Here is a 25,914-nt window from a genome sequence, read left to right as displayed (position 1 = left end):
CAAAAACCCAGACTTTGTTGTTAACTTGTTGAAAGCCATGTTTTCATTTTTTATTTATTTATTTTATTTTATTATTACTATTATTTGCTATAGAGTGATGTGGTCACCAGAGAGAAGGTGAGAAAGAAAGCCACCAGTTCTAGAACTGGAACTGCAGTCGGCCATGTGCGATTCCAGTGCCTCGACCACCATGCCACCTGCTGGCCCCATTTTTATTTTTTTTTCAATTCTTAATTTTTCTTTTTAGAATTATTTTATGTGACTTTATTTATTGTTATTATTTTCCTCTTTAAAAATGTGACCAGATCGAGAGACAGAAAGAGAGGGAAAGTGGAAAAGCAAGCCACTAGGTCGGGGACTGAAACCCCAGTCAAGCTATGTGGGAGTCCAGCACCTCAACCACCACGCCAGCTGCTAGCCCCTGCTTTAATTTATTTTTAAAGGTGTTTTAAGTTTAAATCTTACTGTTTAAAAGTTCAGCATTTTATTTTACTCTGCTATCAATTCCAGAGCAGTTCAGTGTCATGAAATAATGAGTTCAATATCATGAAACAATACAACCTTCGTGAAACAAAGGTTTGCTCAAGATTCTACACAGATTCCATTCCGTAGCAATCTGAGATTCCCATTTGACTTTCCCCTTGCTCATCTGCCTCTTAGGAGTCCACACGGTAAGTATATACAGGATCTCAACACGTGACGTGTGAGTAGGGATTTGTGGGGAGGAGGGGAGGAGCGGTCGGGGGTAGGCGGGGCATGAGGCTCTGTGCAAGAAGCAGGTGGCCCATCCTTTCTAAGAAAATAAGAGAAAATATTGCCCACACATAAGAAATAACTGTGGCCCAGGGAGGCTTTCCAGAAGTGAGAGAGGAAAAAAAATAAAGCAAGCCTAGAACAGTAAAGACAGATGGCCTCTGTCCAAGATTCCACACCAAACTAGAAAAGAATTATCCCACTGAGGGCGAAAAAAACCACCGAAGTTTCAAAAGGCTTCTTTTGTCCTCCCCTTTGCCCTGTTTCCTAATTTAGCAAAACTCTGCTCCAATCTCACAAAAATGAGCCTTTGCTCACAACCAGCTCTTTGAGTCACCAGACTCCCCTGAGCCCTCCTCCCTCTTCTCACACTTGCTCAGAGCAGACTAAGTGATTCCAGCTGAGCCTCGCCTCGCCATCCTGCGGCTCAGTTTCCCTGCAGTCCCCATCCAGAGCTTGCACTGGTGCACGTGAGTCTGTGCAAGTCCGAGTCCCCACCCACTGCACTCCTGCTCAAAGCTTCAGGAGCACAGGCTAGCACAGTACGCAGAATCAAGATGCCTTAAAATCATTCTATTGTAGACTCAGAGCGTGTGGCTTGTCTCGTTTTCCCAATGATCCCTATAGGAGAAAGCTCTGGAGCTTGTTCAAAAATACACCTGCTGCTCAATGGGAGCTCTGACATAGTTCTTTCCTCTTTGGTCCCTCAGGTGTAGGTGTTCAGAGTTCTTGGTAATGAATGCTCAGGAGAAGGCTTAAGTTATTCTTGGCTTCTGCTGTTAAAGGACAACAGACTTGCTGACAAGGGGACTTTGTAATTGGGCGTCCCCAGGAACCACCTAAGTACCTCGTTTTATAAAATGCATGAGTATGAATCTGAAGAGGCTCCGCCTGGAAGAAAGAGATGCTCGGCTTAAAAAAGAGTTCAATGGCTTCCAAATAGTTGTGAAGCTCCCGTTATGTCCCACCCTTCTCATTCCTAACCCAATGGCCAATGAAGCTTTCAGGAAAATTCATAACTGGCACATTTAAGGAGGTCAAAGGAAGCTGGGTGAATTCGTAACCAGTGAATATTTTTACTGCCTAATGCCTAAGGTGGATGAGACATGATTTATACATATTTGGGGAATTAATGCATGTATTCTGCAGGAATCTTTAAGTAGTGAATGACAGAAGACTGACCCAAACTGGTTTATGTGCAAGGGATGAAGGGGTGTGTAAAGAGGAGTAGGTTAGAAATAGGGAAAAGGAATCCCGCTGGAAACGATGCACGTGTTTTGGCTGCTGTTCAGTGAGTGTTGCATATCAGATGGTACCAGCTGAATCCACTCTACCCCTCAGTGGCTTTCTCCTTTGTTGGCTTCATTCTAACATGGATTTCCCCAAATAATAGTCAAAACAGCCTCTGAAATTTTTAGGTTGATATTCTTTTACTTTAACCATCATGAAATAAAAGGAACATCTCTTTCCATAGAGTTCCAGTAAAGTTTCCCAAGCTTAAACCTCAGTGGAAAACACAGGCACACACACATGCACACGTATACGGGCAAACCACACGACTGCCATCACCAGCAGCTACGGCAAGAGCAGTCATTGTGAGCATTCAGGCCACATGCCAATCGCTGCAGAATGCTCCTGTTGGCGTGTCCAGCTCATGGGCCAAACCTAGAACGTGTGGCAGCAGAGAACGAGGCCATCACACTGCCTGGCCTGAGTATGGAGATGGAGCACTTCTCAAAGGAAAATCAAGGCACAGTTACCTGCAGAAGCAACGGGTGTTGGAGATGAAAAAGTAAAGACCCCTTCCAACTCAAGTGCTTCAAACTTCTTGTCACGATAGAATAGCTTAAATGTGGTTTATTTACTCATACAATCCTTATAAAATTTCACATGCAATAAAATATGTTAAGGCATTCTTTGAAAGTTTCTTCAGCAAAATGTCTGTATCCATGACTATGGTAAAATCTCATCTATTTTTAAAGTCAGAACATGTAAGAACATACATGTAGATGAATAAATGAATAGCCATAGGACGCTAATGGTAACCGCTCAAGGACTCTTCTATATCAACTGGATTTCACATGACTTTAAGGTTTTATAAAAGTATAGAGCTCCATTTCCTGAAAATTAGCAGAGAACATAAACCGAAAACTCTTCTAGAAACACCTTGAAATGCTAGGTTTAAAGGTATATTTATTTACTTCTGGATTGGCAGTGGGGCAGATCCACAGACCTAAATTTCACCAAAACAATCATAACTAATGGAAATTACTTTCTAAAAACTGTTTAAATCTCTGGAAATTGTCCTAAGCGAATGCAATATGTAGTAAGTGAGACAGTAGCCACTCAAAGAGAGTCAGGGCTAATCCCTAGAATTTGTAAATGTTACATTATAAACAAAAGACTTCTTCGCAGATGAGATTATGTGAAGGATCTTGAGATGGGGAGATTAATCTAGATTATTCAGATGCACCATAAACATAATTATAAGAGTGAGCCCGTGGCATGGTGGGTAGTTTTACCAAACCGCAGAACTGGAAGCCACATGCTAACCATGGTTTGAGTGCCAGCCGGCCTGAAAACATGCTGGTCACATGTATGCATGCCGAGGATTGGGCATGACCGAGCCCTGTGCTGGAGGTTCTCTCTCTCTCTCTCTCTCTCTCTCTCTCTCTCTCTCTCGTGCACATGTGTGTGCTCCACTCTGAATAACAAAAAAAGAGTCAGCAAGTGGGAGAAGGAGAGTTGAGAAAGACAGACGTGGGGAAGGTAACATGACTGTGACACTGAGGCTGTATGACCACAAATGAAGGCAAACTGGAAGCCACCTGAGAATCTAGAAGAGGCAGGAAGAGGTTCCTAGAAGAGGTTCCTCTCCTGCAACCTCCGAAAGGGCATAACTGCTGCTACCTGGATTTCACTGCAGTGAGACTGATTAAGGACTCTCACCTCCAGAACTGTAACAATACATTTCCATTATGATTATTATTATTATTTGGAGGTTTTTGCGATAGGACGTGTGTACTTGCCAGAAAGACAGAGAGAGACAGAAAGCGAGAAATCATCCTCCCAGGGAGGATGGCTATGCTGCACTCCCTTCTCCATTCTTCTCTTGGGATCTTGGGCACACATACTTGCCCGGCATGAGTTTAAGCCACTGGGTCCGGGACTAGAACCACAGTCGACTACATGGGAGTCCAGCGATGTAGCCATTATGCCATCTGTTGGTCCCACATTTCCATTATTTTAAGCCATCAAGTTTGTGTAGTTGTTATAGCACTAATAGGAAACAAATATACAGCAGACAAAAGAACATTTATTTAAGAAAGTCTACATTTCAGTAGAACAAAGAGTCTGCAGGATAAGCCATGACCACTCCTCGTCCAATTGCTGCCTCCTCCCAAGCTCAGATTAATAAATTTTTCTTCTGGAGGATGTGGCCAAGGGGCGAGATACCCTCTGCTCTCAGTTTCCAGTCAAGGGGTATGGTATCTCACTGGAGGAACAGGCCGCCTGAATTCTCCTCTGCTGAATTTCAGCTTGCAAAGACTGAAGTTCTAAATTCCTGGTGAACATAGCTAAAAGGCTGGAGGCTTTGTTTTTTCATATAGAGGTGTGTCAGGCTCCGAGCACTGGGCCCCTGATTGTCCTTCCCTCAGCCCGTGTGTAGGGTGGAGCTTCTATTACCAGAACCTCCAAGTCTAAGAAAGGTTGCTCTCCTTCCCTTGGACCCAGAGCACTGACTCAGAGATATTACATAGACTCAAAAGTAGTCCATAAAAACAGAGAGCTCTAACATTTTCTGCAAAGAAAGTGACTTTATTTAAAACACAATGTGGTAGATTTCAAACCTAAATGCTCTCTAAGAAACAATGGAGATGTTGGTGGTAAGCAATTAAGAAGATGCTGATAGCTCCAAGAAAGGAATGAGCTGAACCAAGAGCTTATGGTTTAATCTGTGATTGTAGATTCTCTCTGTGAAATAGAGCTAAGAAAAGCCCACCTGAAAGCAGAACAAACCTTAAAGACTAATATCAATAAATGCCCACCCTGAAGTTAATTGGATAAAACTAGGAACAATTTGTGCCTCAGAGTGTTGTCAAAACAGTAGGAAATAGAAAACACTTGGCTAACAATTAGTGGAACTGAACAAGTGAGTTTGATACCTAACAGCGCAGACAGCTTAGCACAAAGATCATAGAAAGAAGCAGAGATACCTGCTAAAACCGCCGTATGACTGTGCACATGCCCATGGCTGCACCCTCTGAGGACTCAGCTCAGAGACCTTGCACTCTGCGATAGGCAGGCTCACTAATTGCCCATCCAAAGCATTAAGCAAATAAGTGAGCAAAAATAAGAGAGATATGCCCCAGAAAGGGGAAAGGTAGATCAATACCCAGAGTTACTACAGCTATTAAAATGTCAACTTTAAAAAAAATTAATAATACCAAAACAAAAGCAAAACAATATTATAGAAACACGAGAACCTTTGATTAGGAAAAACAAAAATGGGGAACAGACACTTCCTGAGAGAGCAAGTAGGTGGAAAGATAGCTAAGGTGCTGGACTTTCACATGGCCAGACATGGTTCAAGTCCCAGACTAGAACCTTGAAACTCATGCTGAATGCACGTGTGTGTGTGTGTGTGTGTGTGTGTGTGTGTTCAAAATTCCTGGAAGAGAATGGAGGAGAAGGGACTGCAGCATGACCACTCCCCTTAGGGAGTGATTCAAAACAAGCAATATAAATATGTCAAAGAATTAAAGGAAATCATGCTTAAAGGAATAATGGAAGATAGTGTATGACCAAGTAGGTAATATTAATAAAGATACAAAAACTTTGTTTTAAAATAAAATATTTTTTTTACCCAAAACTACAAAACACAAAATAAAAAACCAGCTAATTCAGGGTCAATAGAATATATGAAGTGACAGAAGAATCAGTGAACTAGAACATAGCCCTAAAGAGGTTATGTAATCCTAAGTACAGAGGGGAAAAAGCATAAAGAAAAATAAACAAAGCCTCAGAAAAGTTTGGAATGTCAATAAACACATCAACATATATACACTGGGACTGGCAGAAAGATAAGGCACAAAGAAAGGAGAAAAAAATACAGGAATAGTGATTGAAGGCTTTCAAAATTTGATGGAAAACATTAACCTACACATCTAAGAAGTTGAACAAACCCAATTAGAATCAATACAGAGAAACAAAGCCAGAAAAATAGTGAAGATGCTGAAAGTTAAAAGAAGAAAAATTTTGAAAGTTAACAAGAAAAAATGACTCATAACGTTAAAGAATACTCCATAAGGTGAACGGCTGACTTCTCATCATAAATAGTAAAGATCAGAAGAAAGTAGGATGCCATATTTGAAGTGCTAGGGGAAAAAAATCATCAACCAAGAATCTTTTATACCTAGCAAACTTATCTTTCAAAAATTAAAGTAAGACCAGTATAGTAGTACAGGAGCTGCTGCATGGTACTAGAGTCATATGAAAGACTCAGGGTTTGGATCTTATGTCAGTCTGATTGCCCTAAGGGCACCCATGAGCTTACTCATGACTCTGGCTGGCTGGAAGGAGATGGAGAGGATCACATGGCAAGTCCCTATCAGGGATTTTTTGCTCTCTCTTTTGAAATTAAGAGATTAAAAAAAATAATAATCAATTAATAAAAATAAAGGTAGGCCCATACATAGTGATGCACACTGCTAAAATGCTGCTCTCCACACACTGGAACAAAATAGGAGGTCTAGGTTTGATTTCCAGTCCAATCTAGACTCTGGGTGTGATGGCTCACACTTGTGGTCCCAGCACTGACTTGGCAAGCTGAGGAAGTAGAATCATGAACTTGAATTTGGTCTGGCAACAAAGCAAGATTCTATTTTTAAAAATAATAGTAATTAATAGCAAAATAAAGACATTTCCAGATCATTTTTTTTCTTGATAAAAACCTGGCTTATATGAAACACAAAAGGAATTCTTGGAAACCAGCAGTTAGTGTAATGGCTATGTTGCTGGACTCCCACGTAGTCGACCGCGGTTTGCATCCCGGACCCGGTGGCTTAAAACTCACGCCAGGCACGTGTGCGTGCGTGCCCAAGATTCCGAGAGGAGAATGGAGGAGAAGGGATTGCGGAGTGGTCATCCCCCCTGGGTGGTGATTTCTCGCTTTCTGTCTCTATGTCTCTCTCTGTCTGGCGAGCGCACGTGCCCTATAGAGAAAAACCTCTCCAAAAAAAAATAAAATAAAATAAAATAAATTCTTAAGGGCAGCAGGTGGCATAGTAGCTGAAGTGCTGGACTCCCACATGACTGGCTGCAGTTACAATGTCAAACCTGGCAGTTCGAAATTTACTCTGCACATGGACATGCGTGCCCAAAATCCTGAGAGGAGAATGGAGAAGAAGGGATTGCACAGTGGCCATCCCCCAGGGGCTAATTCATTTCCTGTCTCTCCATCTCTTCAGTGTGTGCATGCATACTAGAGCAAAAAATCTCTCTCTCAAGAAAGGAATTCTTCCCATGACACTGGGTAGTAACCAAGTGACATTAGATTTATAAACATATACTTACTCCTCTTTCTTCTCTCAGTTATTTTAGTAGGCATAAAATTATGTAAAGTATAAACTATATCTCACTGGAATTAAGTCAGGATAAATCTGAAGAGGATTTTGAAAAAACAAGATGTTTATATAAATTCCAATGATACCACTAAAAATAACTCCAAAAAAAGTATAGTAAAGAAATTAAACTCAAATGATAGAAAATATTTCTTAATGCAATAGAAAGCAGCAAAAGAGGGATAAGAAAACAAAATTATGAGGTGTATGTAGACATCAAAAGTAAAAAGAAAGCCAGTCCCCTAGCCTAGTGGTTAAGGGAGCCAAGTCTCACAGGACTGACTGCAGTTTGAATCCTAGCCCTGGAAGCTTTAAAAGCATGCTGGGCACATGCGTGTATGCACCCCAAATCCCAACAGGTTGGAGAAATGAAGAAAGGATTGCAGCATGACCATGGCCCATGGGAAATGATCTCTCTCTCTCTCTCTCTCTCTCTCTCTCTGCTAAGCATATATGCCCTCTGGAAGTTATAACAAGAGAAGAAAAAATGGCACATACAAATCTAATTCTATTAATGATATTAAAAAATTAATGGATTAAGCAAACTAAATAAAAGACAGAGATTGTTTGCCAATCAAAAAGCCAGATCTTCGGAAATGCTATCTACAGGAGACATACTTTAGATTCAAATATACAAGTGGATTTAAAATAAAAGATTGAGAGGGACCAGCAGATGGTGTAATGGCTACATCACTGGACTCCCATGTAGTTGGCCGCAATTTAAGTCCCGGACCCGGTGGCTTAACTCACACCGGGCATGTGTGCGTGCGTGCCCCAGATCCCAAGAGGAGAATGGAGAAGAAGGGATTGTGGCATGGCCATAAGTGGCCATCCTCCCGGGGGGGTGATTTCTCGCTTTCTGTCTCTCTGTCTCTGTCTGTCTGGTGAGCACATGTGCCTATAGCAAAAATCTCTCAAAAAAAAAAAAAAAACTAAAAATATAAATAAATAAATAAAAGATTAAAAAAGGGTACATTATGCCAATATCAACCTTGAAAAGCTGAAATGATAAAACTCATATTAGAAAAAAATCAACTTTCTGAGAAAAAAAGTAATTGGAAAAATAGCAACTTTTTACAATGAGAAAGAGTCAACTCACAAGGAGGATATGATGATTATAAATATATGTGACTATTAATAACACCAAGATAAGTAAAACAAAATCAAAATTAGAGGGGAAATAGACTATTCAAAAATAATAGTTGTATATTTTAATACCCACTTCCAATAATGGCTACAAAAACCTGGGCAGAAGAGAAGCAAAAAAATCGAAGACAGCCAACCCCATAACCAGTTAGTCATATCAGAGAGCCATGAAACACTGCATCCAATAACACTGTAACACGTAACCTGGAGTGCACCTGCGTAGTCTTCACGACAGGTCATTGGCAAAGTCATAAAACTAACCACAGTACATTTACAAAAGGAAAAGTATGTTCAGGCCCACTGGCAGCAGCTGGATCTCAGATTGCCCACTGTGCAGTTCAAGTCCAGGACTCTACAGCTTGAAAAACACACTAGGGGTGTGTGTGTGTGTGTGTGTGTGTGTGTGCCCAAAATTCTGAGAGGACAATGGAGGAGAAGGGATGGCAGTGTGAGCATCCTCCCTGGGGATTGCTTTCTCATGTTCCTTCTCTCTCTCTGTATATCTCTGGAAAGCACATGCACCCTACAACAACATTTTAAAAAGAAATAAATACAATAAAAATAAAGGATTTTTCTGGACCAGCAGTTAGCATAATGGCTATGTCACTGAACTCTCACGTAGTTGACCACGATTCGCGTCCCGGACCCGGTGGCTTAAACTCACTCCGGGCATGTGTGCGTGCCTGCCCAAGATCCTGAGAGGACAATGGAGGAGAAGGGATTGTGGCGTGACCATCCCCACTGGGGGGTGATTTCTTACTTTCTATCTCTCTGTCTCTCTCTGTCTTTCTGGTGAGCACACGCGCCCAATAAGGAAAAACCCTCTCCAAAAAAAAAAGAAAGAAAAGAAATAAATTTAAAAAAAAGGATGTTCTCTGACCATAGTGGAGTGAAATCAGATTTCAATAACAAACAGAAACTTGGAAAATTTCTAAATATGTGAACATTAACAACACATTATGAAATAACCCATGTAGAAAGAAAAAAGTGATTAGAAAAACTAAATGCTTAGAGATAAATGGAAATGAAGAAACAACATATCAACCTTACACAATGTACAGAATGCATCTAGAACATTATTTAAAGGTAAAATTTATGCCTATAAATATATACATTACAAAAGAAGAAAAACCTCAAATCAGTCATTTAAATTTTTTAAGAAACTTGAAAAATAAGAGAAAAATAAATACCAAACCAGTAGACTCAATGAATAATATATTTAAGAACTGAAATTAGTGAAAAGGAGAACAGAAAAACCTTTAGCTAGACAAGTTAAAAAAAAAAGAGAGAATTTGGATGAATAAGTAAAATTAAATAAATAATTATTGAAAAAAAAAAAAAAGAGGGACCAGCAGGTGGCATGGTGGTTAAGGCGCTGGACACTCCCACACGGCTGACCATGGTTTGAGTACCAGACCTGGTGGCTTACTTTCTCATTTTCCCTCTCTCTCTATATATATATATGTGTGTGTGTGTGTATCTCTCTATGGTCAAATTAAAATGAATAAGTAAAATTAAACGAATAAATATTTTTTTAAAAAAGAGATAAAATTCTTAAAACACTAAAAGAGAAAGATCAATACTACTGACCTTACAGAAATAAAACGATTATAAGGAATGTTTCCGTCAACTCTGCTTAGAAAGCAGATCGGGTAGATGGTACACACAGACTGATAGAAAGACACAAGCTACCGAACTCACTCGAGAGAGACAGGAGATCTCGATCTGATATGACTAGCACAAATATTAAATTAGTCATTTTTAGAAAGCTTTCCAAGGAAAGATCAGCTCTAGACAAACTAAATGGTGAATTCTACCACAATTTATGGAAGAACACAAACTCTTCTCAAAATGTAGACAAGAACCCTTTCTAACGCACTGCATGCATGCCGTGTTAGTTACTCTGAAACCCACATCCACACCACACTAAGAAATCACAAGGGAAAAAATATACAAATAAATAATAAATACAGATATGAAAATTCCCAACAAAATACTATCAAACAAAATCCAGGAAGCATGAAAGTAATTACACATTATGACTAAGAGGGATTTATCTCAAGAACATAAGATTGGTTTAATATTGCAAGTAGATAGAATAAAGAACAAAAGAAAATATATTATTTTAATATAGAGATTATTTTTCACTAAACTTAAAACGCCTCAATGGTTTTACATGACAAATTAGGAACAGACGGAAACTTCTTCAGACCAGTGAAGAGCATCTTGCGGAAAACCTGTGGCCAGTCGCTTAATGGAGAAAGACTAAATTCTGTCCCTAAGAGACCAGGAACAAGAGAAGTATTTCTGCTTCATTCATTCTATTAAGCATTGTATTAAAGGTTCAAACCAGGAAAATTAGACATGGAAAAATGAAAAGGAGTAAAAGAAATCTACATTGAAAAGAAAGACGTAAGCCTATGTCTATCTGCAAATGGCGTAATCTTTATAAATCCTAAGAATGTATTAAAAAACTATCAAAACTAATAAATGAGTTTAGCAAGTGTGCAGGATACAAAATTTACATTTGAAAGTCTTTTGTATTCCTATGAACTTGTCCTGAATAGCCCAAACATTTGTTTAGACAGTCATGGTGCTGCAGTGACAATGCAATACTCCCAATGGTGGAGTTGCATAGGAAGGTCCCCGACTCGGACTCCAAGGTCTCCCTGTACATGCTGGGCATGCCTGTGAGCTCATGAATCTGTCTGGCTGAGGCTGGGAGTGGGACGTAGCATGAGCACCCTGTTTAGGGTGCTTCTCTCTCTCTCTCTCCTTCACTCAAGAAAATAACTTAGACAGAAAAAAAAAGTTCAATGTGGACCAATAGGTGACATGGAGATTAAGGCACTGAATCTTACATGGCTGCCTGTGCAGTTTGAGTCCCAGACCTAGCTGCTTAAAAAATCATGCTGGATGTGTATGTGTGTGTGCATGTCCTAAATCCCAAGAGAAGAATGAAGGAGAAAAAATTGTGCCAGAGCCATTCTCCCTGGAGAGGGGTGATTTCTCACTTTCCTCTTCTCTCTCTCTCTCTTTGTCTCTCTGGTGAGCACACATGCCCTACAGTAAAAACTTTTTAAGAAGTTCAACTTAAAATCATATTTAAAAAGAGTGAATTTAGCAAAATGAGTATAAAATTTACACCCTGAAAACTACGAAACAATGTTAAAATAAATTTAAAATCTAAATAAATGCAAAGTTATAAATCTCAAGTATTGAAAAACTTAATATTGTTAAAATGGCAATACTCCCCAAATCTACATATTCAATATAATCTCACCTGCCTTTATTTTGCAGAAATTAACAAGCTGGCCCTGAAAATAATATTAAAATATAGGACCCAGTAACCAAAACTACCTTGGGAAGGAAGAAAGTTAGGAGACCAGCAGTTGGCATAATGGCTATGTTGCTGGACTCCCATGTAGTCGACTGTGGCTAGAGTCCCAGACCCGGTGACTTAAACTCATGCCAGGGTGCGTGTGCATGCGTGCTCAAGATCCTGAGAGGAGGATGGAAGGGAAGGGATGGCAGCGTGGCCATCCCCCCTGGGGGGACGGGGGAGTGATTTCTTGCTCTCTGTCTCTCTGTCTCTCTCTGTCTTTCTGTCTTTCTGTTGAGTGCACATACCCTATAGCAAAAAAAGTCTCAAAAAACAGAAGCAAAACAAACAAAGACAGAGATAAATGCACTCAGCTCTCTCCGATATTAACCTACTATCGTGAGAACTAACCTTTCTCTCGAGAGCTAGAACTCACAGTTCTCTCAGATGCCAGCATTAATTCATTCATGAGACTGACACTTCCATGATCGAATCACTACAATCTGGTCACCACCCACTAAGACCAAATTCAAAATCATGAACCTTTTGGGGCAAACCATTATTTAAAACCATAAAACTATGTTGCAAGTGTTTTTAAAAGTAATTTACAAAGAAGGAAAATAATACAGCTCATAAATTCCTATCTACAAAAAGAAAGAAAGACTACCTAAGGAGGAACAAGTGAAGATAAAAATAAAGCGAAGATAAAACTTTTAACTCTCTCTCTCTCTTTTTATTTCTTTCTTACGTAAGAAGAGCGAGATCAGGCTGGAAGGCATGGTGGTTAAGGTGTTGGTCTCCCACATGGTCAGCCATGGTTCAAGTCCTGGACCTGTAGGCTTACTTTCAAATTATTCCTCTATCTCTTTCTATTCCCCTTTTTCTCTCTGGTCAAATTTTAAAATAATAATAATAATAATAAATAGAAAGAGCAAGAGAGAAGCAGGTACCATCTGCATAGTGTCACCTCACCGAGATCCTGCAGCCTTCCAGCAATCAAGGTACAGCCGTGGCATGCTCAGGCCGACCCAGGATTCAACCCAGGGTCTTCACATATGGCTTCACTGGCGGTACAAGTTCCTTCTAGTGACCAGTAATCCTAATTTTTCTTTCCTGTTCATTATATCATTGCTGTCACTCATTTCACACATATCTAAGTATACCCAAGACACACATGAGAAAGTATAATCAAATACATTATTTTTAATGAATTTACTTAACACTTATTTATTTATTTATTTATTTATTTATTTATTTAAATTTGACCAGAGAGGAACAGAGTGAGACAGAGAGAGAAAGTGAGAAAGAAAGCCTCCAGGACCAGAACTCGAACCATGGTCCACCATGTGGGAGTTCAGTGCCCTTAACCACCACACCACCTGCCAGCCCTCAACATACATTATTATTGTGAAGATACTGTTACATTGAGTCAGTTAAGAATTAGACAGGTCCAACCACTGCACAGTACTGGAGGCACTTTAAACACATAGATGCACATAGATTAAAAACAAAGTGACTCATCACTTTGTCTAGAAAGAAAACTAAAACAGAAACATTGGAGATAAACTGCACCACAGATCTAATGGGCTAAAATTTACGGAGCATTTCATTCAACAGCTGCACAATATGCATTCTTCTCATCAGCCTGTAGAACATTCTCCAGTATTGATTGTATACTAGGGCACAAAGTAAGCCTCAAAAAATGTTTAAAAATAGAAATAATATCAAGTAGCTTTTCTGACCACAGTGGAATAAAACTAGAAATTAACAAGGAGAAATGTGGAAAATATTGAATACACAAAAACGAAGCCACATGCCCCTGAATAACTACCAGGTCAATGAAGAAATTAAGGAGGAAAATTTAAAACTTCTTGAAATAAATGAAAACGGAAACACAACATACCAAAACAATATGATACAGAAAAAGTAGTACCAACAGTTTACAGCAATAATTGTCCACATTTAAAAAATAGAAAGATGACAATCTAATGATACACCTCAAGGAATAAAAAAATCTAGAACAAATTAAACCTATAAACAGTAGAATAAAAGAAATAATGAAGATCACATATTTATATTAGAGACCAAAAAAATACAAAAAGTCAAAACGAGTTAGTTTTTGAAAAGATAAATAAATTAACAAACCATTAACTAGACTAAGAGAAAAAAGAAGATTCAAATAAATAAAATCAGAAATAAGAAAGGCGTTACTACAACTGATACCACAGAAATGCAGCAGTTCATTAGAGACCATTAGGAACACCTATACGCCAACAAACTAGAAAATGGAGAGATGGATACATTTCTGGAAACAGACCTTCTACCAAGATTGAACCAAGAAGGAACAGAAAGACTAATAACAAATACCAAAATTGAATTGGTAAGAATAAGTCTCTCAATAAAGAAAAGGCTAGGCCTCGATTGCTTCGCTATTGAATTCTACAAAAATTTGAAGACTCAGCACCGATTCTCAAATTATTCTAAAACCTTTGAGAGTGGAAAGAATCCTCTCGAGTTCATTTTTAAAAAAAACAGCATTACCCTGATACCAACGTCAGACAAAGACTGAGCAAAAAAAAGTAAACTACAAACCAGTATTTCTGATATTGATTCAAAAATCCTCAACAAAATACTAGCCAACCAAATTCTACAGCACACCTGAAAGTTAAATGCTGTGGCCATGTTGAATTCATCTCAAGGGTATGGGTATAAGCGTAGTACAACATACACAATGCACTAAGTAAGATATATCAGCAGAATAAAATATAAAACTATGTAATCATCTTCATTAACCCAGAAAAAAAACCACACTTAAATACAACATCCATTTATGATACAATTCTCAATAAATTTGGTAAAGAGGTATACTTCCCAACATAATGAAAGCTATATATGGCAAACCCAGAGCTTTTATCATACTGACCGGCAAAGAGTTCAGAGTTTTTCCTCTGAGAACTATAATAAGACAAAGAGGTTTACTTTCTCCACTCATTAAGATAGTACTGGAAGTCTTGTCTAGAGCAATTAAGCAAGAAAAGGAAATTAAAAGCAAAATGAAAGGGGAAGCCAACTTATCCTGTTTGCAAATATGATGATATATACAGAAAAACCTAGACTTCTTAAAAAACACTCTCAGAACTGGTCAATTCATTCAGTGAAGTTTCAAGATACAAAATCCACATATGAAAATCAGGAGCGTTCTGGCCCCGCTGTGATGGCGTGTACTGCTAAGATGGCTGTGTTCTATGGGTGGGATCGAAGGGGAGGCCCTTTTTGACTCCCAATCCAACCTCAAGTCCAGGTGTGATGACCTGAACCTGTAATCCCAGTAGCTTGGGAATGCCAAAGTAGGCATATTTGTAAAGTTGAGGTTGGCCTGGACAAGAGAGTCACCTCTGTCAAAAGAGCAGAGAATGATAGCACATGCCTGCAGTCCCAGTGGGAGGCTGAGGCAGAAGATGAATTACATGAGGAAACTGTGTCTTTAAAAATGAAAATGAAGGGGCCAGCAAATGCTATGGTGGTTAAAATGCTGGACCCCACATGACCAATTCCGTGGGTTTAAAACCTGGAGCTGGTGGCCTCAAAAACACGCTGGGTACATATATGTGCATGCCTAAAATCCTGAGAAGACCCTGAAGAAGAGATTGTAGATTGTGGTGGGGCTATCCTTCTTGGGAAGTGGTGGATTTCTCACTTTCCTTCTCTCCTTCTTTCTCTCTGTCTCTTTCTGGCAAGTGGATAGTCGCTTATAGAAAAAAAAAAAAATCTAAAGACAAAAAAAAAAGGTGGTGGCAAAAGGAAGACAATCCCAGAAATATAGAATTGGAAAAATTGTTGCCAAAAGACCTGGCTTATGGGAAATAGTAAAAGAAGTTCTTGAAGCTGAAAGTAATGCCAGGTTTATAACCCTGCACTTACTCTTCTCTCAGCTTCCATTGCCTTTTATTTCATGGTTCAATTCTAGGAGTCCTTCATATATTTTGACTAATAGTTTTTTGTATCTTTGGCAAGTATTTTCCAATCTGTGGCTTATCTTCTTCCTTCTATCTCTCTCTCTCTTTTTAAATTTATCATATGGTGTGTGTGCTCGTGGGAGAGAGAAAGGAGAAGGAAAAAAGTAGCCCCCTCTCCAAGTGGGAGATGATAATGCCATCATCTCTCCAACCCATTGGAATGTTGGGCACACGTGCACATATATCCAGCATGTCTCTCAAGCTTCCATGTCCAGGTCTCAAACCACGCCATTGGCCATATGGGACACAGCTCCTTGAACCATTAGGCCACAGGGCCAGTCCTTGTCTTATTCTCTCGACATTGTCTTTTACAAGACATCATTTTTAATTTTACTATTCAGTTGATCAATTATTATCTTTCATGCATTATGACTTTGGTGCCATTTCTAAAAACTTATCATCAAACATAAGGTCCCCTAGTTTTTCTTCCATGTTACCTGTTAGTTTTCTAATTTTGTATTTTACATTTAGACCTTAATTCTGTTTGACTGCATTCTTGTGAAGGATGTAAAGTTCATATCTAGATTCTTGGTTTTTGCATAGTGGCATAGTGACATCCTGTTGGTGTTTTGTTTTTGTTTTTGTTTTTGTTTTCGTTTTTGTTTTTGTTTTTGTTTTTGTTTTTGTTTTCCTTAAGAGAGTTTTTTGCTATAGGGCAAGTGCACTTGCCAGAGAGAGAGACAGAAAGACAGAAAGCAAAAAATCACCCCTTAGAGGGGATGGCCACACTGCAATTTGTTCTCCTCCTGTTTCCTCTTAGGATTTTGGGCATACATGCACAAGCACTTGCAGGAGTTTTAAGTCACCTGATCTGGGACTTGAATTGTCAATTACGTGAGAGTCCAGCGACATAACCATACACCATCTGCTGGTTCTGACAACCTGTTGTTTTAGCATCATTTGTTGAAAATTACTTCTTTGTATTTCCTTTGTTCCTTTATCGAAGATTTTCTACTGTTCTGTTTGATTTTTTTGTCTATTCTTTTGACAATACCTATCTTGATTACTACGGCTTTATAAGTCTTAAAATCAGGTAGCATCATTTCTTTGGCTTAGATTTTCTTCTTTAATATTGAGTTGGTTATCCTGGGTCTTTGCCTGTTTATTAAAACTTTACTATCATGTGTTGATATCCATAAAATAACTTTCTGAGATTCTGTTTGGGATTACACAGAATCTATAGATTAAGTTGGGAAACTGTTGGCCAGCTTAAAATATTGAGTCTTCCTATCCATGAACATGGAATAGTTCTAGATTTATTTAGTTTTCTTTGACTTCTTTCATCAGTTTCTTCACTTTTCTTACATGGATTTTATACTTTTTTTTAGGTTTATATCTAAGTATTTCATGGTTTTGGAGGCTAACATAGAAGATTATCTGTCTTTAAATTCAAATTTCATTTATTTCTTTTTGTGTATAGGAAAAAGTTTAGCCCATTTTTCTATCATTAATAACTGAATAATACACTGGATACTTTATTTTAAAATAGAGGCTTATTAAGTTCACGGTTTTGAAGGTGCAAGGTTAAGGGGCCACCTCTGGTGAGTGTCTTCTTATTAGTTGGGACTCTCTACAGAAAGTAAGGTGGCAGAAGGCATCACAGGGCAGGAGTCTGAGAGTCTCCCTGTCTCATTACCTCTGCTCATAACCCCACCAGGACTCAGTCACGGGTGCACAGTTTGAGGACTTTATCTCATCCTAATCACCTCACAAAGCCCTCACTTTTAATCCCATAATCAAATGAAATCCCCACCCTCTTACTACCATCACAATAGGGGCTGAATCTTAACACATGAGACTCAAATCACGGCACTATGCATATTTTAGAAATTTTCAATACTATTCGAAATAAGATTACTGACATGGGGCAAATCTTTTCATTTATAATAAATATATATGTGGAATAAACTGTGAATGATCAAACAAGCTACTTGGGCCATCAGATGTAAAGTAGCCAAGTTCAGCTCGTAGACCATTTCCTTCTGTGGAATATGTGCCTTCCTTCTGCAAATACTTAGTGGATATTTGGATTAAATTGCCTACCTCTATTCACTGTTTACATCTGTTTCAGTACACCTGTAGAGACTAATCTCTTCCACTGAAAACATTTCAAAGTTATTCTTCCTCTTTCTCAGTGCATTATGCTTTCATGTATTAAAATGTTTTATTCATTTACTTTAATGTATTGGATGTTGTCTGTCTCTTCTCTTCATTTCTAAGAAATCAAACAAGAAAAAAAAAAGGCGTTACTCTTTCAGTTTATTAGTGAATCGCTCACCTAGAACGTCAGCTCCCCAGGACAGGTGATATACTGGCAGAGAGGGAGACGTAAGCCAGGTACAACCCATGGCCAAAGCAAGTTCTAGCACACCTGGCTTCCTGGGCCCTGATCCTTGGCTTAGGTGTCGTGACGCCCTTTCACTGGGGCCCTACCCAAAATCAACTGCTTCTTCCAAGTACTTCTCCCTTCCTGAATTTTCCCAGAATTCCGAGTCTATAGCAGGAGCCACAAACTAAATCTTAGGGCAAAATTTGCCTTACAGATTTAGTTCCCACTCTTCTGTCATCAGTGATTGTTTTAAAATACACCAAAATTTAAATCTTGAAAAGTTGACATAAAAAACTAGAATTTGGGGGGACCAGCAGGTGGTCTGCTGGTTAAGGCACTGGACACTCCCATGTGGCCCACAGTTTGAGTCCTGGGCCTGGTTGCTTGCTTTCTCACTCTCTCTCTCCCCCATCTCTCTCTCTCTTTTTCTCTCTCTCTCCTGGTGTCTGCCGTCTCTCTCTCTCTCTCTCCCCCATCTCTCTCTCTCTCTCCTGGTGTCTGCCAGCAAGCTTAAGAGTAACACATCTCTGGATGGTAATACTGTCGGCCTCTGACCTTGGCGCTTGGTCCTGTGAAGGAAAAGAGTTAGAGAACGGAGAAAGAAAGAAGATGCAGAAGCAGAGATGCAGGTGAACACAGACAAGCTGTGCTGCTCAGTCATGCTGAGCTTCTTTATTTATACATTTCGCAGGCACAGTGAACTGTTCGGAAGCTTTCAAAGATGCAGTTGAAGTTCACAGTTAGAGATAAGGGCTTCAGTGTAGACGCTTTTCGACCTTCTTACTATCATGTGTGATCCTATTACACGTCATAGGTCAAGCCAGTTTACTTATGCTGTTCCTCTGCAACTCCAAGGAAGGCTGTCTGAGTATGCATCAAAGAGGATAATGTGTAAGCCACAAACATTGTATAGAACAGGCATCGCAAAAGAAGAGGTGAAACTCTCTATTTGCAAATGGCATGATTGTACACATAGACGACCCAATGGTTTCCATGAAAAAAATTCCTGGAAGTAATACATGAATACAGTAAAGTTGCAGGATACAAAATCAACATACAGAAATCTATAGCATTTCTATATACGAACAACAAGACCTCCATAGTTTTCTTTGTGGAGGTCTTTAACTTCTTAGGAATAAATCTAACCAAAGAAGTTAAAGCCCTCCACAAAGAAAACTATGAGAAGCTAAAAAAAGAAATTGAAAATTACACAAAAAAGTGGAAGGACATCCCATGTTCTTGGATTAAAAGAATTAATATAATCAAAATGACAATTCTACCCAAATTAACCTACATATTTAACACAATACCAATCAAAGTACCAGATACATTCTTACACATCTAGAAAAAAAAATCATACAATTTGCCTGAAATCATTAAAGATCCCATATTGCCAAAGCAATCTTGCACAAGAAGAGTGGAATGGATGGCATCTTACTCCCTGACCCAAAAATATACTATAAAGCTGTGGTCATCAAAACAGCATGGTACTGGCACAGAAACAGATAGGTGGACCAATGGAACAGAATAGAGTTCCCAGAAATAAATTCCCAAACATACGGTCAACTGATTTTTGACAAGGGATATCAGTCAATCCAGGGAGAAAAGGAAAACCTCTTTAGCAAATAGTACTGGAAAAACTGGATTTCCACCTGCAGAAAGATTCATCTGAACCCCTACCTCTCACCTTTGACAAAAATCAACTCAAGGTGGACCAAAGATCAAAACCTAAGACCTCAAACTATAAAACCGCTCCTGGGAAACTCTGGGAGACATTGAGGTAGGCAAAAACTTCTTAAATAAAACCCCCAAAGCACAGTTGATAACCCCCAAAATAGACAAGTGAGATTATATCAGACTAAGAGTTTCTGCATGGCAAAAGACACAGTAGGAGAAGGAGTTGAAAAGAACACTCACTAAAGATGACATACGAATAGCCAGAAGGCATATGAAAAAATGCTCAACATCCCTCATCATAAGGGAAATGCAGATCAAAACAACAATGAGATACCACCTAACCCCAGTCAGAATGGATAAGATTAAAAAAAAAAAAAATGATATGTGCTGGCAGGGATGTGGTGAAAGGGAAACTCCCTTACACTGCTGGTGGGAATATAAATTGGTCCAGCCACTGTGGAGAACAATTTGGAGATTCCCCAAAAATGTACAAGTAGAACTACCATATGATCCAGCAAATCCCATTCCTGGGTATCTACCCAAAGGACTGTAGAATTCTTAATTGAAAAAGTGCTTGCACATTGATGTTTACTGCGGCACTATTCACAATTGCTAAGACATGGAACCATCTCAAATGCCCACAGACAGATGAATGGATTGAAAAACTGTGGCACATATACTCTATGGAATACTATTCAGCCATAAAAAAAAAATCCTGCCTTTTGACATAAAATGGAAGAATATGGAAGATTTACTGCTGAGTGAAGCTAGCCAGGCTATGAGGGAGAGACATTGTATGTCCCCACTTAATATATACCAAGTGTCCACACTCTGTGACTGAAACTGATTGACTGAAAGACATAGAAACACAGTAAATGGATGTGAATGCCATATATAGTGTGTGTGAAAGAGTAGAGTCTACAAAGGCATTTAGAAGAAAAATAGAGGCAAAGCATTAATGGGACAAAGAAATATGGTATTATCTGTTGAAGATAATTTTATAATTTTATCGACTGGACTAGGAAGAAATGTACACATGTTGGAATATTCCCTTTGTAAGCTAAATAATGTGATTGAATGTATAAAAAAAGAAATAAAAATATATTAAAAAAAAAAAACAGGCATTGCGCGACCTAACCAGGGTCACAATGTTTCTCATGCCCCTCGTGGATATTTCCACATAGCCCCTGGCATCTAAGGTATGTGGCAGCCGGCTCCAGTGAGTAATTAGTGAGGCATACTGATAACTGCCTCCCGTATCTAGGCTACATAACCTCACATATCCCCTTTCCTTGTTTTTCGACATTGTTACTATCATGTATGATCCTATTATGCGTCATAGGTCAAGCCAGTTTATTTATGCTGTTCCTCTGCAACTCTGAGGAAGGATGTCTGAGTATGCCTTAAAAAAGATAATGTGTAAGCCAAAAACATTATACAGAACAGGCATTGCATGACCTAGCCAGGGTCAGGGTGTTTCCTGTGTCCTACCTGGATATTTCCACATAGCCCCTGGCATCTAAGGTATATGTCAACCGGCTCCAGAGAGTAATTAGTGATGCATACTGACAACTGCCTTCCATATCTAGACTACATACTCTCACATCTCTCTGTGTCTCTCTCTGGTCAAATTAAAATAAATGAAAGAATAAATAAAATTAAATAAATAATAATTTTTCAATCTAGATTTTTATTTTTCCAGATAGGGTGTGGCAGTAGCTGGCATGATGGTTGAAGCACTGAATTCCCACTTGGCCAACCATGGTTCAAATCCCGTACTTGGTGGCTTGCTTTCTCACTTTCTCTTTCTCTCTGTCTCTGACTCTGTCTAGTGAGCATTCGTGTTCTATAGAAAACCTAAAAAAATAATAATAATTAAAAAAAAAAACACTAAAGATCTGGCAACCCTGTGCTTCATTCTCCAATGAGCATAACTGACTAGAGGTGAGCAAAGGCAGAACCCTGTGAAGGGGATGCGCCCAACTACCATGCTTTCTGCTGTTTCTTACCTTATCCCGGGCTGTTTATTTATTTATGTTACTCACCTGGCCCAGGCAGCATTTGGGCTTGACCTCAATGTTGTGGTATGCAACCAAGGTTCCTCATACACGTTATTTCTCACCTGTGTTTAGCTCTGTATGAAGTAGTCAGTGTGATAACGACAGGTTTCTTACAGCCGTCAATCTCAGCCCCATCAGCATAATCAGGTTCCATGGCAGCCATCACTTACGCTGAAGTTGAGTCATCAGGCATGAAAGGACCACCGCAACCGGAAAATTAAGAACTCTTGAACATCTTTGGGTAAATGACTGCATTAGAAGTAAATTCAGGCACAGTCTATGCTAGGGAAAGTCCTAGGGATTAGCTGTAGGGAGATGTTTTTTTTTTTAATATTATAAATTCTTTGTTTCTGGGTCACTCCACTAGAGATTCCACCATAACAGCCCGGCAGATTCTAGATTTTTATAAAACTCTAAAATCCCCAGCTAATGATCCGAGAGACTTCCAGATTCAAAGTACTTGCCACTTTTCCATAAACTTTTTGAAGTATTCCTGTATGTTATACTGAAAATAATTTTTAAAAATTAAAGATTATCCTGAATGCTTCACAAAACTAATTAGGGAAGGCTCTTGGAACTGGGGATAGGGTAATTTCACACAAACTGCATGATGTAGTGCAGTATTAGAAAAGGAACCACTGGGGCCAGTTGGTCGTGTGGTTAAGGTCCTGGACTCCTACAAAGCTGACTGCAGTTTGAGTCCTGGACTTGACAGCTTAAAAATCACACCAGGCGTATGTATGCGCCCAAAATCCTGAGAAGAGACTGATGGAGAGGGGACTATAGCATGGCCATATCCCCCGCCCCGCCCCCCTCACAACCAGGAGTTATTTCTCAGTTTCCCTCTCACCATCTCTCTCACTCTGGCAAGTGCACACACCCAGTGGCAAAAACCTCAAAAGGAAAAAAAAAAGAAAGAAAGAAAGAGAAGGAAAAATGTAATCACTGAGCTCTCTCCAGTGACTGCAAGCAGAGTCGCTCTGGTGAAAGGAGAGAGTGATTTCCACCTACATTCAGATCTTGTTGAAAGTCTGGATAAGGCTGTTACCACCTCTCCTGTACAGAGAACAGAAACCAAATACTGTCCTTTGAATTGACCTTAGAAAGCATCCTGAAGAAGGAAAACGTTTTCTCTTGACAGTCTATACATAGCAGCCATCCTTGAATAATAGTCGCCATGTCTTCTGGATGGGAAATCACATTTCATATGCTGTGATGATGCTCGGTGAATGAATGTAACATTTTTTTTTTTTAAAGTTAAAACTTTGGAACCAGCAGATGGCGTAATGGCTATGTCGCTGGACTCCCACGTAGTCAACCGCGGTTTGAGTCCTGGACCCTGTGGCTTAAACTCACACCGGGCACATGTGTGTGTGCACCCAAGATCCCGAGAGGAGAATGGAGGAGAAGGGATTGCTGTGTGGCCATCCCCCCTGGGCAGTGATTTCTAACCTTCTGTCTCTCTGTCTCTCTGTCTGTCTGGCGTGTGTACGCACCCTATAGCAAAAACATCTCCAAAAAAAAAACCCCAAAAGTTAAAACTTCAATTCCTGCTCTTCTGATGTTAATGACTGCTCAGCACCTACAACAGCCTGAAGATTTACAGATTACTAGCCAGCCGTGCTCTGTTACCTGGAAGTGCCTGTGGGGATGCTGGTTACTAGCACTCCTCAAGGGATTAGAGGGGATGGCTTGGGACCGCGTGGAAGCAACCGTGACTCCCGAGAATGACTGAGCTAGAATAGAACGTGTGTCTTCAAGAACGGGGCTGTCCTCTGTCATGAAGCATGATGGCGCGCGTGACCTGCAGCTCGGTTGCATTTCTGTTAAATAACAAACCTTGTCTCAGTGAAGAAATATGCCTTCGCCAATTTATACCATATAATAACAATGCAGTTTCTCTGAGGCTTATATTTAGCACGTACAAAGGTATGTTTCAGCAAGGTGAATTTTGTATTTGACTGACAGGCAAATTGAATTTTGTGGGAAGATGGGGTTCAGAGAGGGCAGTTATATTAATAATAATAAGAAGAAGATATCATATTAGGGTGTTGGGAAATTCATGACACTTTTTTCTTCGTTTTTCTATGCAAAAAGGTGTCATAACTTTCCCGACCCAGTAATAAAAGTATATCAGAAAGAGCAATTATTTTATCCAAACAAGAAGGAAGCATGTTCCGGGGGAAAGAAAACAAGGGGAGGCGAGCAGCAGTCTCCAGAGGAGGGACTGGTGGGACCCACTGCAATCCCTGCACTCCCGTGGCCGCACGGCCAAGCCGAGCCCCAGCAAAGGGGAGGCGAAGGAGCTCTCAGAGGAGATCACGCCCTTCACAGCGGCCCTCGGCAAAGGAGGCAAAGGAGACCGCAGTTCAGTCCCCGTGTGAGTATCCTGGTCCCTGCGGTGGGAGCGCACTGAGGCCTGCTCCTAGTATGTCTCTGAGGGTCCCCTCCCCTCCCCAAGCAGATTCTGCTCCTCTACACGCCCCGAATTTCCTTCCTCCTCTTCTCCCCTCCTCACCAGCACATCCTGGGATCACCTCCCTCCAGATAAACTACTGGGGTTCAGTTGCCCCATGAGAACACATCATCGTTTATGAGGGATTTAGACATGGCTTACATGAATAGAGGAAGCAGCAATCAAATACATTCTTTGCCCTTACAATAAATGTCCCAGGAAGGAAATAAAGTAAACCAGTTCATGTCACTCGTGATGGGAAGTCCGTGTACGGCTGAATCGTACACTCACACCCGGAGCTCTCACGTGGAAGTCCCGAGCCCGGACCTCCCGTGGGACCGCTGCTGAGGAGGCAGAATCCTCAGGACACTGAGTTAATGAGCTCGTCAGCGTGGGCGTCTCCAGTATGACTGGTGTCCTGATGTGAGGAGGACATAAGCACGTCCAGAGGGAAGGCCACACCAGGGCCAGCTGGTGCATTGTGTTTAAGGTGGCTGGATCCCACAGAGCTGACTGCATGGTTCGAGTCCTGGACTTGGCGGCTTGGAAAACGCACCTGGCTATGCCCCAAATCCCAAAATCCCAAGAGGAAACCCAAGGGGTTTGTGGTGTGACCATCCCCCCTAGGGGGTGATTTCTCTTTCTCTCTCTTTCCAGCTAGTGCACATATCCTATAGCAATTTAAAAAGAAAGAAGAAAGGAAGAACGAACTATCATGTGAAGACACAGGAAGAAGATAACTATAGACTCCAGCCTCCACAACTGTGAGAAAAATAAATGCTTTTTGTGAAGCCATTGGGTCTGGGTTCTTTGCTCTGGCCGTTCTGGCAAACCAGTACACTCAGACACGATATTATTCCTATACTGGAAGCACCAGCTGTAATAAACGTATATGACAAAATCAGAAAATAAGATAACAAAGAAACGATCCCACGTAGCATGCCGATTGTGTGTCCAACAGGACTAGGCAGTTTACACTTATTTTTAATGCGTACAGTCCTGGTAACTAATTTCCATTGCAAAGAGGTGTTAGTTTCCATTTCAGCGACAAAACTAGAACGTAAGGAAAATAGATAACTTACTGCTGTCCCACCGCTTCTATAAAAGCAGGGGTTAGTAGGGCCAGAAGATGGCACAGTGGTTAAAGCACGGAACTCCCACTCGGCCAACTGTGGGTCGAGTCCTAGGGCAGGTGACCCAAAGATCCTGAAGAAGAAAATGGAAGAGAACAGACTGTGGCATGGCCACCTTCCCTGGGGAGTGATTTCTTGCTTTCCTTCTCTCTGTCTCTCCAGCAAGTGCACACGCCCTAGGGAAAAAAAATCTAAAAATAAAAAAGGAAAAATGTTAAAAAGCAGGGGCCAAGCAAGCCCCATGGCCTGATGGTTAAGGGAGCTGGATCCCACATGGCAGACTACACAATTGAGTCCTGGACCTGGACCTGAAGACTTGAGAAACACACCAGGTGTATGCACGTGTATGTCCAAAACCCCAGCAGGATGGAGAAATAGAAGATAAAGCTGTGGCGGGACC

The sequence above is a fragment of the Tupaia chinensis genome, unplaced genomic scaffold (genome assembly GCF_000334495.1).
Source record: "Tupaia chinensis unplaced genomic scaffold, TupChi_1.0 Scaffold000591_1, whole genome shotgun sequence".
NCBI lineage: Eukaryota > Metazoa > Chordata > Mammalia > Scandentia > Tupaiidae > Tupaia > Tupaia belangeri.
This window is presented reverse-complemented; position numbering follows the sequence as displayed.